Here is a 19320-nt window from a genome sequence, read left to right as displayed (position 1 = left end):
TTGGTGTTCGTTACAGTTTCGTAATAAAGGCGCAAATAAGCTTCTCGACGCTTACTCATCGGACGCCTATGGTTCGAGGTAAAGGGACATCACCCGGCACGGAATTCGTAGTTCTCTTTATCAAGCCTGATATTTCGTCAAGCGAATATATTTTGCCTCACGCCTTATGCTGTTTGAACCTATGCTATTCCTGCACATTCCAACGGTGTTGTGGCAGTGTCATGTGACTCTTTATAGCGCAGGGTACCGAAACACGCGGCCCGTGGGCCTCTCCCTAAAGGCATCCCCTGCGGCCACCATGTGTTGATACCTGAGCGTGAAACAAAACTTTATATTTCAAAATCGGCGTCCTCCTTTTAGTCATTTTGAAGATAGGTATCGATATGTTGTTGGAATCCTGCTTCCAAATACCCTTGAAACGATCCATATATGACATATGGGAAAGCTCTTCTTTTAAATGGCAACGTTAGCTGACATTTGGTACGACCCCCCCCCCCCCTCGAGCTTTTAGCTGTGTTACTATAATAGAGAGTTTTAGTGCCGGGGCCCCCAAGCGGCCCGCGTACGCACGCTCTTGCGTTCCTTTGTACTCCCAGCCGCATCCACGGAGAATACAAAGGAACGCAAGGGCTTATGTACGCAAGCCGCTTTGGGGCCCCGGCACTAAAACTCTCTACTGTCCTGGTTCTTGGGGGAGTAAATTTTCCTGAATGCGGCCCCTTGGCTCGGGTGGGTTTGAGACCCCTGATATAGCGGGAAAAAGGCAAAAGTTCAAATCTTAACAAATTGGGCACACCGAGCAGGCTGTGCACGTCCATCTCGCGTTACATGACCACTGGGGCCGTGATGATGCTTGGGAAAAAGAATGTCTGTATAGGAATTCTATGTAGCGAGACTCCATGCAGTCCTTTCGTTTTAGTGGACAGCTGGAAACTTCAAAAATGTTTCCTCGCTTTGGAGCTCTATGATCGCTCTTGCGATAAATTACAGGTATATAGTTATTGTATTACATTTATTACTGCGATTAGAGAATAACATTTCGGATATAAAATCATAACGAATGCAAATAAAGCACAGAATAACGTCATCTTAACTATATGGGTGCCTGGTATATCTACTTTTAGCTCGCCCGTTTAGGATACATCAAGTAGCCCCATATGCAAGGAGCAAAAGAAGCTCAGTACTTGTCTCTAATAAAATTTCTCTAAATAGCTTGCCCCACATAAAAGAAAGGGTTTATTTCGAGAGAAAATGTGAAACATCTATGAATGTATGCACAACGTATGTGGAACAAACATGAAGGGGCACTAGAAAGAAAAATAATTTCTCTATTATCAGTACATTACTCTTTAGCCATTCCTAAATCACCACGCTCGCCAGGACAAGACTCTTGGTAAGTGAGAAAACGCGCAAAAAGGTAAATGCGGGTGGCGACGCCCCCTGTAAGTTTGCGTAGCAGACACCATGACATCTTAGATTCTGACGGCGCCTAATGGGGCCTACGTAGTTCTTAATAACTAAAAAAATTGGGGGACCCTTAAGCTTCGCCTTTAAGAGTTGAACGCGATAGCGAAATCCGGCCCCCAGTGCGCACTTCAACCACTAAGTGCATACTTATTAATGTGTATTGTTACACACACACACGCACGCACGCGCGCGAATTTTACAGACTTTCGATCTAAAGCAAGAGTCGCATGACCTCCAAGATATACGCCGCGCGCCGGCCCTCTCGGATGCCATGAAAAGTCGAGACATATTTGTCACAATGCCTCACAGATGGCAGCACATTATTGCTGCGTTGGCTTGATATGTTTTCCGCTAGATGGACATAGTTGTCCATTTTGAGAGCTGTTTGAAAGTTCGTGTGTGTATTTAGCGGCGATGGCTGCACTATCCCAGCGTTTTTCGACGTAGTTTGATGGCCTCGCGAATGCGCCTACAAATCGCCGAATGGGCTCGTTTTCGTCGTGACTCCTGCCGAACAAAATGCGTCGAGACTCCTTTCACTACATGACATTTATGTAGTGTTTTTTTCCGAAGCAGCTGCAAGTAACATTGTGGCTTTGTGGTAAGACACCTGCTTGCCACGCGAACGGCCCGGGTTCGATCCTCATTGGGACCGGAGATTTTATCGTTTATTTTATTTGCTACTTTCTCGATTTTTCGCTCACGGATGATTTTTCGCTCACAACCAACGGTGCCGACGCCGACAGCGGAATTTCTGCGACACGAGCTCTCTAACGCTACCGCGTTAAAATGAAGTACACTGACCTCTGAGGGGGCCATAAACTTAACATACCAATTTTCAGGCAATTTTATAGAGCCAATGTCCCCAAATACGACAAATACAGTTTAAAATCCGTGGCGTAACACTCAGAAATTTCGGCGCGAAATTTAAAAAAAATGGAATTTTGACCTTGATTTTCTCGTCTGATAATAAACTCATTATGGTGTAATGAATGACATTCGGGTTCTTAGACTTCACTTTATCAGTCTAAACCGATTTAGTGCTTCACTATAGTGTCCATTTAAGAACCCAGCAAAGGCCAAGCCCGGCCCGACCCGAGCCCGCCACCTCAAACCCGGGCCCGGCCCTAAGCCCGGAGCTTCAAGCCCGAGCCCGGCCCGGGCCCGCCGTGAGAACTACTTTACCCGGCCCGGCCCGGCCCACGGGCCGGGCCGGGCCCGGGTTTCCGGGTAGGCCCGAGCCCGTGCAGTGCTCTAGCATGCATGTGTGTCATAGAGTGTACTAGGACAGGGGAGTGCTCGGAACGGCCGCAGCACTACTGTACAGAAAGTACAGAAAGAAAAGGTGTACCGACGAGCAGTGTCACGGTTATTTGCGCAGGAAAGTACAAGAAAAATGGAATAAGCTTCTTTTTAACACGAAAGTGTTTTATGCCGGGGTCCACCAAGTACTTCCGTTACCGGATATGACGTTCATAAAATGGACACCAACGGGTGAAAAAGAAAAAAAAACCAAGAAAGAAGATTCGCCGCTGGGAATCGAACCCACGACGCTGCGGCCGCGACGGTAAGCGCCCGACGCTAAACCAACTAAGCTAGCTTGGGTTTTTTTGTTGTGCTTTTTGCTTTATTGCCTGTTGTGAGACATGTACATCAAACAATACGGACATGAAAGAAAGACAAAAGTTGTGTCAGTCCTACTGGACAGAGACAAGTTTAAAATTCCTTGAGCGCTGTCAAGGGTTCCACCCTCGACAACCACTCAGGTACAAACTCCTGAGCTTTCTGGAGTTCCACAAACTTGGTAATACACTCACGAAAATACATCCGCGCGGGCCGTGCATCTGGATCGCAATAAAATCCCGCCATACGAGCCCGCCATAAACAGTGATGCTGGACACCTTACGCACGGTGGTGGTGGTAGCCCGGTCGGGAGTAGAGTTACTGCATATGCTACCTTTAGGTAGCAGAGTGGCGCATCTGTCTTCCAAACGCCGCTAGCAACCATACGTTGCGGAGAAGCTGACGCTGGGCCCAAGTTTTGTATTTCTCGATGGCGCCGCTGCAGCTAACTGGATTGACACTAGTCATTCACATTAAAGTAAATCACCGGTCTTCGACACGCCGAACATGTCGACCGCTGACCCGGTAGGCATGTCGCCTGCAAAAAACGCCAGGCCTGCGCTGAAACCGCAGCACAGTCACAGCGAAAGCTGGAAGAGCGGCGTTTCTAGAGCCCGTTGTAAGCTCTCTTGGGGCTGCAATACAACTAGACTAGAAAGGTACCCACTACGCCATAAATCACAATTTTTGTGAAGTTGGGAAGCACCTACTAAGCCATTATTCGTCATTCTGCGGAGAAGCGAGGCACCAGCTACACGTCTGTAAGGCATTATGTGCACTTTGTTGACGCGACGACTGATGACGATGAAGAATTATGGCTCAGCCATTTGTAATGGGTTGGAAGCTTTAACCGGCCCACCAGTTATGTAATTTGCATTGGGTGACGCCCGCTCCCTATTTCCCTCTCCCGTCATGCTGTATAACATACGTTGACGTGGGAGAGAGACGGCGGGGGGGGAGGCGAATAACTTTACTGAGACCCCGAGGAAATGGATCATGCGCTCATGGGCTTCCTTGCCAACCAATCCAAGTGCACTTGCGAGGAACCCACTACGCTATAAAGCATTGTAATTTTCCTGAGACCCCGAGGAAATGGATCTGCGCTTATAGGCTTCCTTGGCAACCAATACAAGTGCACTTGCGAGGAACCCACTACGCTCTAAATCATTCTAATTTTTGAGATGTAGGGCAGCAGGCACTGTGCCATTTTTCGTCATTTTACGGAGATCCGTGGTATACCTGCTAAACGCATGTAAGTCATTATGCGCACTTTGTTGATGCTGTGCCTGATGACGACGAAGAATTATGGCAGAGATCTTTGTAATGGGTTGGAAGCATTTCACAACCTACTCGTTGTGCAATTCGCATTGTGTGACGCCTCGTTACAGAATTCGCGTTGTGCGACGCTTGGTGCTTATTTTACTCTTCTACCACGCTATATTGCATATGCTAATGTGGTTCCTTCCCGACATGAAGCCTGTAGAGGACCTTTTTCCAAAGCAGTTTCAAGCACCTGCATGGCTCAGAGGTTGAATACTGGCCTCCCACGCAGAGGGCCCAGTTCAAGCCTCGTTCCATCCTGGAATTTTTTTTTTCTTCGTTTTTTTTTCTTATGTCGATCGATACTGGTTACGGACACCGGCGGCGGCGGCGGCGGACAACTACGGCGCCAAAAACGGCCGGTGAAATGATCTCATAAACAGCTTTCGCTGTAAAACGGAGTGAGTCTTCGCGACATAGCCATGGTTGCTAGCCAGACCTATGCGCAACTCTGCTACCCAAAGGTAGCATATACAGTAACTCTAGTCGGGAGCACGGCGCAGCGCCTCCTTATGAACGCGCCTTATATCTTTCACACATTCTCTTTCGCACGGTGCTCTCTGTTGGCGGTTTAGATAGGCGGGGCGGAGCGGGGGTCATGCCGCCGTCTGTGAGAGGTGAAAAGAAGTAATTCGTCACGATCGACACTTACTAGCGCTTACTCCGAGATTGCGTGCGATATCGGTGGTCATAATTAAAGCATCTCGATACCAGCGAGGGACACTGGCCGCGCTGGCGTCGCCGAGGCACCCTAGACGCAGTTACGTTCTTTGCCTTTCGCTTCGTGTGAGCGTGCGCCGGCTCATCGGAGTAGTGCAGCTACCACATGCACCAACGAGGTTTCTCCGCCGCCAACTACTTCGATTGCGAGAGCACCGACTAACAAAACTGCTGCAATATGCGTTGCAGAAAGGACGCGATTTCTACGGGCGAATGTCTTGCCTTGGTGGAGCGAGACAGAGGCCAGCGGGGCGCACGCGTTTGCGGCTCAAGTTAAGAACCTCTACGAACTAAGCGTCAGCATAGGTGCATCCACGCCATTCGGTGCTATAACTGCCAAACACGGATTGACATTGTACAAGCTCTCATATATCAATACAGAATAAGCACTACTTCTGTGTAGATACGTTTCACTTTCGTGTTATACCGATTCCTATGACGGAGGTATCACCCAGGTTTTTTTTTTTTTCAGTAGCTGTTTACGAATACCGTAGCAAGCAATAATTAGCCACAGCTGTAAAACGCGAGAACTTGTCTCCGACGCCGGCTCATCGGTTACGTTTTGGGGCGGCTTACCCAGCAGGAAGGATTAGCTTTGTCAAGCGTTCGTCATTGTAATGTGCCGCACCGCATTTTTTGGCATAAGACTTGTGTACGGAGGCATAGCGAGCACGTTTACCTCAGAGCACGTTAACGTTGTGGATAGCATTGTCATATGCGGAGAATTCTTCACGGTTGCCATTGTTGATATAACTGCAGACGCGTCAAGAGGAGTTCGCTGAACTCGCGTGAACTAAAGGTGTGGCTCGGTCATGGCGCATGTGTTTCTTTCTGCGAGGGCACTGTTCGTTAACGCAGCAGCGAACGAAAGGATGACTTCGACTAGGCTTTTCCGAATCGTATGCGGCTGCGATGACACACCTGACACAAGTGTATCGGGCAGGGCTGTTCTGGCTGCGGTGCGCTTCACAATATTTCCCTGTCTGTCAGAATTCACATAAGAACAACACTCGGGAAACTTGCAGCGTCTGTTTACGGGCTGCACTCATTTCGTCGTCTCGACCTGACCGTACGGAGAATGCCGCGGCCCGCGGACCTGACAGCTACGTAACCGCCTTGTCCACAGCATGTAGTTGAAGCATTATCGAAAGCGTATCACAGATGAAAGTGTCGCCGAGATCGGCCGTGTCGTTTGCATCAATAACTTCCCCGGCACATTTGTTGCGAGGATTTATTGTAACGATTCCTAACTATGTATTTTTACTCCGAGCATAGCTCCTGCTTGACTCCTTTCATGAGGAGGCGAACTTTCTTCTCCTCGGACATGTTAGGGTCAGCGTGGCGGAACAGTCGGCTCAAGCCTCTTGCTGACCTGGATCGGTCGTTCTTGCATTTGTTCACGAATTAAAACGCACACGTGTGACATAGACTGCCGCAACGGCGGTGATATTTCGCAAGTGAGTCACATTCCCGCCGTCAAGATACCTCTTGTTTTGATGAGGTTCTCAGAGCTAGAGATGCACGTCAACATGGCTCTTATGTTCATTGCAGAGCCACTCTTACAGCCACTGCAGCTTCCTTTGTTGCGGCTGCCTCTTGTAAACATGCGGGAGACGCCCCGACGCGCGGTGCTCGGAGGCAGCTTTTGCACCTGCTGCGCCAGTTATCACGCGATATAGAGGGCGGTAGCGAGCTTCGAGCTGGGCAGGCTGGGGAAGCCTATGCGCCGCGACGTCGCTACAAGGGTCCTAAACATATCGATGGCGCCTACCGCTGTTTACAAACATGGAGTGGGTCTATAGGTATGCGAGCTACAGAAACGTCACGTTGACCGATAAGAATGCACAACGTCACCGGTGACGCGAGCGCGCGCATGACATCACGATCATCGCATTCTGAGTATGAAGTGTTACAGACAGACAAGGATGCAGAATTCTGGTCTACAGTCTTTTTCTGATTTGCAATTGACTATAAGCTTGAACATCGACACACACGCAGGCTACACAATAGCATACGCAGAATGCGCAGAAATAGGACAAATAAACAAATGCAGATATTCTGCCGCTCGGACAAAGTTGCTTCCTTTCATAGCTCATACCTACAAAGGTGACTTGTTTTACAGAATACAGTTTTTTAAAATAAATCCTACGACAGTCACGCTCCAGTAGTTTTCGCACACCTATCCTATGTCGAGGCGGAAACACGTACTTTGCCGCAAGTAGAATGACATTGACGAGACTGATTAACAAAAACTCGTTAATTAACTTTTGTACTCTTGACTTGAGGGCCTTTGTTTATATCAGAAAGTTGTGGTGAATGTTAATTTATGGCATACCCATTTTTTAGAAATCATGAAAGTTGCACGTAATTTGTCATATTCATCATAGAATTTTAAGAGCCAAATCTAAACTTATCGCGCTCGACGCGCAAAAAAACGTGGCCTCTTTGTTACGTCAGACCGAAACTACCCGTGACAAAGAAGGGACGAAACTTGAATGAAGGCGCCTTGTGCTCGTATGTTTTCGTGAAAAGAGGCAAGCCATCTCACTTGGGCCAGCTGATCGCCTAATCTTTGCATGTAGTGTTTGGTGCTTATCTGCTTTTTTTGAGCTGTGCGCAAGAAAGCCGTAATATCAACTTTTAAGGCCTTAGATGCCTCATCAAACACGAAAATTGACCGGCGTCCCGCGTCGGCGTCCCCCGTCGGCGGCGTCAGGCTCAGCACAAGTGATGCAAAAATCATCATCACAAGATGACGTCACCATTATACGTCATCATGATGTGACAGATCGCGAAAATTTTTGACGTCATCATGAATTTATCATTATGTTACCGCACAGTTTCTTACAATAATACCTAGAGGGGAATCTGGCGCTAGTGTCTACGCGGGCTCCTTGAGCGGCGCTTCAACCACCATGGGAATGATGGGAAGTACAGGCTTCGGATCTGCTTCGGATGGCTTTCGTTCTTGAGGTTGGCGACGCTTGTTTGCCGAGTGTAAAACAAAGGGATATGAAATTATTTTCAGTTAAAACTTGCTTCATTCTTGTGTATGTAAAACTTATTGCAAAAAGCATGCCCGACCGTGAGATGGAAGTGAAACCTGGACAAATTCAACAACCAGGGTATGCATTGCTCTGCAATTGTGTTCCAGATTTGGCAGCACCAAATAATGAATTATTTTTTTACAATACTTGAAAACAAACACGCTTGTTTTTCACTCGAAAGTACGCATTATCTGTTTATGGAAATAACAGTGCTGTATTGAGTGAGAAACACTTAACGTATCGTCTGCTGGGATGCCATGTGCGTCTGTCAAAGTGGTCTGCCTCTAACGCATCTCTCGTTTTGTTGTGAAGTCAAGTCAGATGAGCGTGAAGGTGCGTCAGCTTAGCTTCGCCGTCGTTTTGCAGCCGATTTGAACGAGTTTTGGCAAGACGCGCTTGTCAAAAGACATGAAATCTATGCAATTTCCTGCACTGGCATGGGATGCTACATCTGTGCGCAGCGGTGAGTGCACGACGCTTTACTAAAACTGCCATATACAACCTGTAAAGCTGCAACGAAACAGAAAATCAAGAGATCTAGCGGTCATCAGCCTTTTACAGCGAAAGCTGTTATGAGATCATTTCACCGCCCGTTTTTGGCGCCGTAGTTGTCCGCCGCCGCCGCCGGTGTCCGTAACCAGTATCACTCGAAATAAGAAAAAAAAAACGAAAGCAAAAAAATTCCAGGATGGAACGAGGTTCGAACCAGGGCCCTCTGCGTGGGAGCCCAGTATTCAACCTCTGAGCCATGCCGGTGCTTGAAACTGCTTTGCAAAAAGGTCCTATACAGGCTTCACGTCGGGAAGGAACCGCATTAGCATATGCAATATAGCGTAGTAGAAGAGTAAAATAAGCACCAAGCGTCGCACCACGCGAATTATGTAACCAGGCGTCACACAATGCGAATTGCGCAACGAGTAGGTTGTGAAATGCTTCCAACCCATTACAAAGATCTCTGCCATAATTCTTCGTCGTCATCAGGCACAGCATCAACAAAGTGTGCATAATGCCTTACATGTGTTTTGCAGGTACCACGGCTCTCCGTAGAATGACGAAAAATGGCACAGTGCCTGCTGCCCTACTTCTCAAAAATTACAATGATTTATAGCGTAGTGGGTTCCTCGCAAGTGCACTTGTATTGGTTGCCAAGGAAGCCCATAAGCGCATTATCCATTTCCTTGAGGTCTCAGTAAAATTACAATGATTTATAGCGTAGTGGGTTCCTCGCAAGTGCACTTGTATTGGTTGCCAAGGAAACCCATATGCGCATGATCCATTTCCTCAGGGTCTCAGTAAAATTACAATGATTTATAGCGTAGTGGGTTCCTCGCAAGTGCACTTGTATTGGTTGCAAAGGAAGCCCATAAGGGCATGATCCATTTCCTCGGGGCCTCAGCCATGTTATTCGCCCCCCCCCCCCCCCGTCTCTCTCCCACATCAACGTATGTTATACAGCATGACGGGAGAGAGAAATAGCAACCGGGCGTCACCCAATGCAAATTACATAACTGGTGGGCTGTTTAAAGCTTCCAACCCATTACAAAGGGCTGAGCCATAATTGTTCATCGTCATCAGTCGCTGCGTCAACAAAGTGCACATAATGCCTTACAGACGTGTAGTTGGTGCCTCGCTTCTCCGCTGAATGACGAATAATGGCTTAGTAGGTGCTTCCCAACTTCACAAAAATTGTGATTTATGGCGTAGTGGGTACCTTTCTAGTGTACTTGTATTGTAGCCCCAAGAGAGCTTACAACGGCCTCTAGAAACGCCGCTCTTCCAACTTTCGCTGTGACTGTGCTGCGGTTTCAGCGCAGGTCTGGCGTTTTTAATGCGATAGCGTTAAAGAGCTCGTATCGCAGAAATTCTGCCGTCGGCGTCGGCACCGTTGGTTGTGAGCGAAAAATCATCTTGTCCGTGACCGAAAAATCGAAAAAGCTGCAAATAAAATAATAAAAATGTTGGGTCCGAGTGACAATCGAACCCAGGCCGTCTGCGTGGCAAGCAGGTGTTCTACCACACAGCCACGCCTCTGCTTGGAGCTGCACTGAAAGTAACTTTCATGCTTCCAAAAAATACGCTTCCTGTATGCACGTGTCACAGTACGAGATGTAATATGGCAGTAATATTGCGTGGTACAAGCGTACATTGCCATCCGGCGTCACACCATATCAATATCATAACGACTTGGTGGTTTAAAGACAGCCACCCATTACAAAAGGCACACACATTACTGCGCGTATTCTCATAAGGCCACGTAGTGGGTGCATCGCAACTTCGAAAACATTTCTCGCGCATGATTGCTCCTGGTTTAAAGCATGCTACCGATTACATAAGGCACACACCTTATTGCTCGCATTCTGTTAAACACTCCTAGTGTTCGAAATGCGCACTAGGGGCAGGATATCGCTATCGCGTTCAACTCTCAAAGGCGAAGATTAAGCGTCCCCCAATTTTTTTTTTTTTTTTGAACAACAAAGGCACTGCTTGAGTGCTTTGTAACGCACCCCACTACCCACGCCTCACGAAGAACGAAACTGAAACTGTAGAAAAAGATTTGTAGACAGTTCGCTAGCTAACGAAATCCAATCCGAAGCCTGTACTTCCCATCATTCCCATGGTGGTTGAACGATCGCAGTGCCAGTTTCCTCTCTAGGTTATTGTATGAAACTCTATGTGTTACTGGGGCGTCACATGGCGACGTCCTTACATGACATCCTTTCTTGGTCAAAGGTGGGCCGACCACGGAGGCAGTGCAAAACCACGCGTTACCTGAAAGAAAGCTTTCAGAGGGTGGCGGGGCAGGGTCAACACGTCTACTGACAAGAAAAAGAAGATTGCTTTCGCCTTCGATTCGTGTTACGTGAATGCATAAGGAAACGTGAGTTTTTCTTCCTCTGTGAAGCATAAAACTCGGGAACTTCTTTCTCCGTGACTCAGGGGCAGCCACTGCGGTACGTCTCTTAGAGACAGGCGAAACAGTTTTTAACCCCTGTCTATACATTAAGTAAGAAGTAGATAAGCACCACGCATCGCATCCACAGAATAAGCTGTATACTTCTGTATTTCAGAATTCTTGCAGATTTTCCTGACCATATTCTCCTACGGCGTGCCTCGATTCAAATTTCGTCACTTCCTTATCACGGGTAGTGCCGGTGTGACGTAACAGAGCGGCAGCGTCTTCTGCGCACCGGGCGCGATAAATTTCGATTTCGCCCTTTAAATTCCATTACGAATATCCCTAATTACAAATCCATTCAGCTCCACTTCGCGAACACTGTCGAAACAGCGTAGTTTATAGTCGTCCTTCATCAGGCTATATTTTGTTCGTTGGCGCATAGCTTCGGCCTCTCTTGCTCGAACATCGAGGTTGGCTCGGCGACGACATGCCGCTCACCTCGGGCAGCTTCTTCATCGGGAAAATGAGAAATGTTCGCTATCTTGAAAACGCAAACTCCTGAACACTGACGCAAACAAGCTATTTTACACTCACCCCATCTTGGCGCGTTTCTCGAAGGTTCACCGCTCGACATCCTCCGCCCTCGCCCGTGCAGCACACCCTCGACATCTGTCTTTTCTACAAGAACGTTTACAGAATATTTTATTAAGGCATTCTGGTAATGTAGAAGGTGTGTGTGTGTGTGTGTGTGTGTGTGTGTGTGTGTGTGTGTGTGTGTGTGTGTGTGTGTGTGTGTGTGTGTGTGTGTGTGTGTGTGTGTGTGTGTGTGTGTGTGTGTGTGTGTGTGTGTGTGTGTGTGTGTGTGTGTGTGTGTGTGTGTGTGTGTGTGTGTGTGTGTGTGTGTGTGTGTGTGTGTGTGTGTGTGTGTGTGTGTGTGTGTGTGTGTGCGTGTGTGTGTGTGTGTTTGGGTACCATCACATGTAACCGCGGAATTTCACCCAGATTATGTTGTAACGTTGTTATAGCGGTTAAGGCGAATCGGCCAAGATTGAACTATGTATCTTGTACACATGCTGTCGGCGAAAAGAACACTCGAAGCACAGAATTAAGCCACACTCGCAGTACAACAATAGCGGCAAGCATGGTCGTCGGTCGTCGATAATCTGCTCGTTGGCAAACCACGTCGTCTTATACACATGCGTGATCGTACGTTCGTTATAGCTGGTGCTCACGTTTCCTCCATAATAAACTCGACTTCTGGCATCGTGCTCGCAATCTTATCAGAACAGCGAAAACAATTGTTAAGGTTCCCAAACATTCCGGCGTGACCTGCACCGAGCGATGGTAACACGTGTAACAGTCTCTGTGAGTGAGTCCCGGTCAGAGGACCAGTACGAAGACTTGTTTGTTCTGGGAGCAATAAAGATATCACCACCACCACCCGGTCAGAGGAATACAAACAAGCGCCCGTGGCAATGTTTCTCTTGCCTAATACCAATCGATGAATTAATCCATCCATCAATCTGCCTTATTTATAGCAATTACGCCGATAGGCATGGTGTATGGTACGTGCAGAACGAGTTCTTAGGATCTAAGACCGATGGGGACCTTCGATGGGGACAACATGTGGCAGCAGGAGCACAGGAGAATATAATGCTGCATAGACTGCCCGCGAAACTAAACGTTCCTTATAATATTACTGTAATATAAAAAACAGAAAAGGCATAAAAGAAAACGCCAGGCCTGCGCGGAACACTCAGCAAGCAGTACGTTGGCGTAGCCAGGAGGTGGCACACCAGGCCCTCCCCCCCCCCCCCCCCCCGAAATTTTTTCTACCATGGGATCCAGAGCACGAAATGACGCTCGACCACACTTACCTGCCCGCACCCCATGTCGGATCAAGGGCGTGTCCCCCCCCCCCCCCCCCAAAAAAAAAAAATTCTGCCTGCGCCACTGGAGCAGGAGGAGCAGGCTTTCTAGACCCCGCTGTAAACTCTCTTAGGGCGACTACGGTAAGTAAAGTTGCCAGGTACTCACTACCCCATAGTCATGATCACTTATACTTAGTACGAAAGTGCTCACTACGCCATAATTTATAATCATGCAAACTAGCAAGGTAGGCACTGCGCGTGTTAAAGGAAATATGCGCGCCTATACGTATTCGCCGCGAGATCGGGCTACAGGTGGCAGCACCGTCCCGCGCTAGTGTGGATAGGCGGTTGGCGGCGCGTATACAAACCCACGCAACAGCGCTTCGTTGTGAGCGATTTGACCCGATTTCCGGCAGACAAAATGCTTTGACTGCAGCTTTCTGGTAATTGTGCGCTCTTCATTTCCAAAATAATGCATGAAGCGCGCCGAACGTTACTATTACTTCTGAGAGAAGCGCATTCTCGCCTTCGGCAACATTCGGCGTTTTCGCAATGGATGACATTTTCTTGTTGTTTAGCTTGTGTTAACATGTTTAGCTTGTGTTTCACTCACTACGCACTGCTGTAGTGCGACTGAATTAAGTATTTACTTCTTGTTCATCTGGATAACCCCCAACAAAAAGAAAGCCCGTATTCCTGCACGATGAGTTCAAATAGCACTATGTGCACTGCGTGCTCGAATATTCATCCGAATTTCTTATTCAGTCCTCCATGAAATGTAGGACAGTTGATAGGTTTACTGAGGAAAGCTACGTGGCTGACAGCGCTTTAACGCTAGTGGGACACGCACACGCTTGTTTTTATTCCAGTAACAGTACACAAAGGTAACTGTACAGCAAGGAACTTTCTTCAATTGATGACTTGCACGACAGTAATGGTACAAATGCCTGGTTATTTCGCGGGACCAAAGTACGTTTTTTCTTGCGAATAATGTCCGCTGCCTTCCGTCAATCTAAACAACGCAACACAAGCGCTCAAGATAATGTAAAGAAAGAAAAGATGCGGCTTCGCGTGAAATTACTACGATATAAGTGCAAAGTACGCCGTTTGGATTATTTTGACCATCAGGGCTCTTTAACGCGCAACTTAATCTAAGCACACGGGTGTGAAAAAAAAAAGGAAGAAAAAACGGGAGGAATCGAACTGACGACCTGAAGCCCTAACACTCCATGGAGAGCGCGCCAACCGGCTACACCATGAACGCTTTTTTTTTCTTTATTGCCTCACACAAGTAACTACTACGCCACGAATGCCACACGACGAGGGCGTCTAAAATGACCAAAAATCTACGGTAAAGGGGCGCCCCGTCACTTTTACGATGGTACTGCACTGACGGGCCCCGTCACCGTAGTCACCGCTTTACGATGACGGGGCCCGTTACTATAAGTACGTCACTATTATGACGGGCCCCGTCACTATTACAATTTACACTACGGTGACGGGCCCCATCACTTTTACGACGGTACTGCGCTGACGGGCCCCGTCACCGGGACACTCCACACCGCGTATACCGCGACACTCCACACGCTAAAGTCTCTCTTATGATTTTGCCGCAGTGGTAATTTAATATGATCTAAATTAAATATAGTCTAAATGCAGTTATCATCACCATTTAGTGGCTTGCGCAAACGAAAAGGTATACGTTTACGTACGTACGTAAACCTTTACGTATGGGGAGCTAGAACTTTTCTAAAACATGTGTTCCGGTAACACGGTAAACGCAGTCCAGTATTTCGGTAACGCGGTAACGGTAACGGTAACGGTTTCGGTAACGCGGTTCATAACGCATCCTCGAGGTCATGATGCGCGCTGACGCAACTTCTTTCCCCTGTGCCACCCCTTTGCTTAGCTTCCAACGCGTTCGTCGGGATGAAAGAAGAGAGACAGCGCTTAACCCCTGTAACTCCGCTTGTTCTTGACGGCTTCGAGAAATTTTTGCGGCAATTGATTCGTGATTCAATAAAATCTGATATTGATGTCATTCGATGATTACTTGGAAACGTGGTTCATGACCCTCTCAAGTGAAGCTCCATGTCACAGGGTTGGGACATGAACATCGTCGCATTTTATTCTCAGGACCGAGTGATGCTGGGAAGTGACTACCCCTACCCTCTGGGAGAAATAGAGAGACCCGGCAGACTGATCGAGACCAGTGGCTTGCAAGATTCACTCAAGGTATGCTTTGCCCCGAAATCTTTACTCCTAGCAAACTGAACCACAAACATTCACAGGTACAGTACTCGTTCTATTCTACAAATCGTTGCGCATAGTCTTGAACCACTGTAACATCGGTGCCATTTTCGTTTATACGCTACATTTCCATTTTAAACGTCGGCTTTACTGATAAATCGCCGCCCATTCCAAAGTAGGATATGTGGTAGGGCTGCCATGTGCACCAAGTCGTCATTATACAGATATAGATATGATGTACTTGCGAAGAGAAGACACGACTTAGCCGTGATAGATAGATAGATAGATAGATAGATAGATAGATAGATAGATAGATAGATAGATAGATAGATAGATAGATAGATAGATAGATAGATAGATAGATAGATAGATAGATAGATAGATAGATAGATAGATAGATAGATAGATAGATAGATAGATAGATAGATAACAGTGTACGTTTTCTTGGTATGGCGCTGTAACTGACAAAACGGGAATATACTATCAAGGCGCCTAAACTGCCTCGTTGAGCGGCCTGTTGAGTGAAACAAGGGCAGGCGAAATAAGCAGTAGAAAAACCCACGTGGCCCTACGTCACTGATAACGTCATCATGTTACGAGAAAATGACGTCACAAATAGCAGAATCCTGTGACGTCATCGTGACGCCACATGATGATGCCATCACATGACGTCACCAATGACATCGCCGATTGGTCAAAGGTGGGCCGACCCCGGAGGTATATAGTGCAACACCCTGTGTAGGTGCATAAAGCTTCAAAGCTGAAAAAGTCTCTCACACTGCGGCCCAAAATGTCTTGCAAGAAGTCTGGTCCCCGATTGCATAACTTAATGCATTAGCAAGCGTGCCGCAGGCTTTCGCCTTCAAGTGTTGCAGATTGTAACATGTGTAACATATACTGCCAAACTTTTTGCTTATGTTGTATGTGTTTTCTTCTTGGAACAGAGCCTTATCATAAGTCTCCTACCCTGCTCATCAATTCACACAAGCAGACTCGAACAAGGTGACTTAGACAGTATTTTTTCTTTCCTGAACGCAGGAGAAGCTGCTGTGGAAGAATGCCGCAAGCTTTCTTGGAATTGAGATGACCCCTGAAGGCGTCACTTCCAGGACGTAGGAGCACGCTGATCGACATCTTCCTTAATAAAGTTGTAGCTATAGATGCAAAGCCAAATTCGGAAAGGCTGCAGCTGCCTGATTTGCAACGACCTACTTCACCAGTATTAAATTAAGTTAGCTGATGTACACGTCATCCGCAGTCTTCAAACAGATTGATCTGCCTGTGTATAGGCTCGCCACGTTGAGTGCATGCATATGATGTTCGGTGCATGCAGGTACCCGATCACATACCACTGTTGCATATTGCCTTCAAACTTCTCTAAGTTCCATTGGAAAAGGACTGCAAGGTTCACATGCATATACGAAAGGGAAATATTGGTTAAATTATATTGTAGTAGTCAGCATCTGCGATAGGTGACCTAACTTTATTTCGAACCGCTTGTGGGTGCAGACGCAGATGAGCATGCCGTCAAGTGTGTTGCGAATAGCGCGAGGTGACATGAAATCCATGATCGTGCATATTCGGGTAGGCCGTTTACGAGATCTTACGCCGTGATGGTTGCATTCAGGCAAATAAATTCTTTTGCGTAAGAAACGTAAAGAGATGGTCACTTTCTTCGTGTACGTGGAGATTCAGGTTCCAGTATATGTTAACCGTGGCACATATACAAAGAGAAAGACGGGAAAATCGGAAGGGGGGGGGGGGTAGTACTATGTTCATAACGTAGCAGTCCGCAATGGGAGCTCAAGTTAAGAGCGCTGGGGGGGGGGGGGGGGGGGGGCTAGTTGGCACATTTAAACTGAGTTAAAACCGCGCGGAAAACGAAACACACGTACAAGATGTAGACATGACGAGCGCAATAATAAGAACCGTAAGAAGGACCGATTTTAAAACGTTTATGTCCTTGAGTTATCATCTGCTTTCAGGAGGTTTGGACAAAAGCCTGTACTTGTTGTACGCACGAGTGGTAGCGAAATCTCTTATTTCTCTGAAATATTGTCAACTTGTTTAGTTTTCCTTTGTATGAGAGCAGTATTGTCGTCACTCCACGTGTACGCCATCACAAAAGCGCGCCCTCACGACGGCGTCTTAACCCTCATCTACCCTTATCCTCCCATGAGTAAGGTGAAGTTACGTGAAGGGCTTATTTGGAAAACCTGCGAGGGCGATGGTAAGTGAGGTGACGTGTGGTGAGCGAGAGATGAGCACTCCATTATATGTCAAAGACGAAGTCGATTGGCCGCGAGATCGAACAAAGTCGGCACCTAGCGGCGAACGGAAGAAGCCCCGAAGTGTGGATGCGGGTGTCCCGCCGCCGCTCCAGAAGCAGTGTGTCTTGTGTTTGTTGCTGGAGAATTCGCGATGGAAGTTGCAACGGGAACAGTTTGGTCGACGTTCAGTAAACTCATTCTTTCCTTTTTGTAATCGAAGCTCGCAGAGCCATTCGCTTTTTTTCTTCTAAGTAGCGATACAAAAAGCATTCGTTCCATGCGACTTCACCACATAAGCTTGTCACTTTAACCACATACGATTGTCCTCCAGCCTTCCGGGCTTAGCAAAGACAAAAAAAAAGTTCACGTCACGTTGACTAACGAGAAAACAATGTTCGGATATGGTTGGTCGCGGGGCGTACTGCAATTTGTTGAATTGCCCCTTGCGAGGCAGCTTATGCTTCTCGAATACGCGCTACGGTAACTTCAACTTTCGTAATATATCGGGCCTCATCGAAGATCGGTTTAAAAATCTTAAAAGAATAAATATATGAGCATGAGTTGTAGTTATCAGCTCGCTTTCGGATACTTGTTCATCGCTCATATGGTCCGTCCGTTTCTGGCTCGCGAAACGATATTTTTTTTACTCTGCGCGAGATGCACAAACTTTACGAGTGTCGGCGCTTATATATTTCTACTTGGGAACACTGGGAACGCTTCTCGTAGTTGAGTAAGCGCGACGGAAAACGCGCAAACAACAGTAAGTAAGGCTAGGTGACGTTCGCTTATAAGGGCTGGCAGCTATCATGAACAAAAGTTGCATTCACTGCGAAGGTGGCGCACGGAGGATGTAGGCCGCATTGCATACTTGGAGAATCTATTAATTTACTTGCGGAAGTTCGCAAAAGCGCAAGTAAATACTGACTGTCATACCTGGCCAAGCCTCCACGATCTTTCGCGGACTGCAACAGTGTTCACGCACGTAGAACGCAGAAATTACGCATAGCAAGCATGAATGCATATATTACGGACTGATAGTGAGAGACGCGTTAGCGTATTTGACTGAGCATGAATACTTTTCGTCAGCGAACGCTTCAACCAACGTGATCAAAGTGCTTGCTACGCACCATCGCAAAGCGCCTTGCCGTTCCGTTGCCTGACAAGCCGCTCTCGGCGTTGTTGCGCGTCGCCGAGGTAGGAATGAAAGCTTATCTCTGGCTCTGTGCATATTGTGCGGCACTGTGGAACCGAAAAATACTTCCGCTTGGAAATCGAAACGTTTTCGACACATACAGAGCGCAGAATGACGACACAGAAACAGCAGCGCCCCGTACACTTACACACAGCGCACGGCCGACGATCCACACAAACGCAGGGGCGATGCTGCCACCTATAGGTCGATCTCGCCGCCAATAGAGGCCACCATTCTGAGATTTCGCTGGCAGAGTTCTTCAACGCAACGTTGAACACCGCGAGGTACTCTTGTGAGTGCGAGGTAGGGCGACAACGAAGACGTGAGACCTTATTAGGAACTCTTGGATTTGTCGCCGTGATGTGTGCGTGTGTGTGTGTGTGTGTGTGTGTGTGTGTGTGTGTGTGTGTTGTGTGTGTGTGGTGTGTGTGTGTGTGTGTGTGTGTGTGTGTGTGTGTGTGTGTGTGTGTGTGTGTGTGTGTGTGTGTGTGTGTGTGTGTGTGTGTGTGGTGTGTGTGTGCGCGTGCCTGCACGAACACACACACGCACACACAAATTATAAAAACTCAGGGGGGGGGGCTGAAAATCACTCGAAAGCCACGTTGGTTCAATGAAAGTTCCTGAAAATTTCCATCTTAAATTTCTGACCCCTTCGAAGGTGATG

General features: G+C 47.5%; 1 long non-coding RNA gene across 1 annotated transcript; it reads left to right on the top strand.

Moving 5' to 3' along the window:
* Positions 1–15077: 15077 nt before the first annotated feature.
* On the top strand, positions 15078–16367 carry LOC119378414 (uncharacterized). The gene is made up of 2 exons (XR_005180996.2): positions 15078–15179; positions 16233–16367. It is a non-coding gene; the product is annotated as an uncharacterized LOC119378414 (long non-coding RNA).
* The last annotated feature ends 2953 nt before the right edge of the window (positions 16368–19320 follow it).

This window comes from Rhipicephalus sanguineus, unplaced genomic scaffold, assembly GCF_013339695.2.
Source record: "Rhipicephalus sanguineus isolate Rsan-2018 unplaced genomic scaffold, BIME_Rsan_1.4 Seq8274, whole genome shotgun sequence".
In the NCBI taxonomy this organism is placed as follows: Eukaryota; Metazoa; Arthropoda; class Arachnida; order Ixodida; family Ixodidae; genus Rhipicephalus; species Rhipicephalus sanguineus.
The sequence above is the reverse complement of the archived record's forward strand: the minus strand, read 5'-3'. Positions and strand labels throughout refer to the sequence as shown.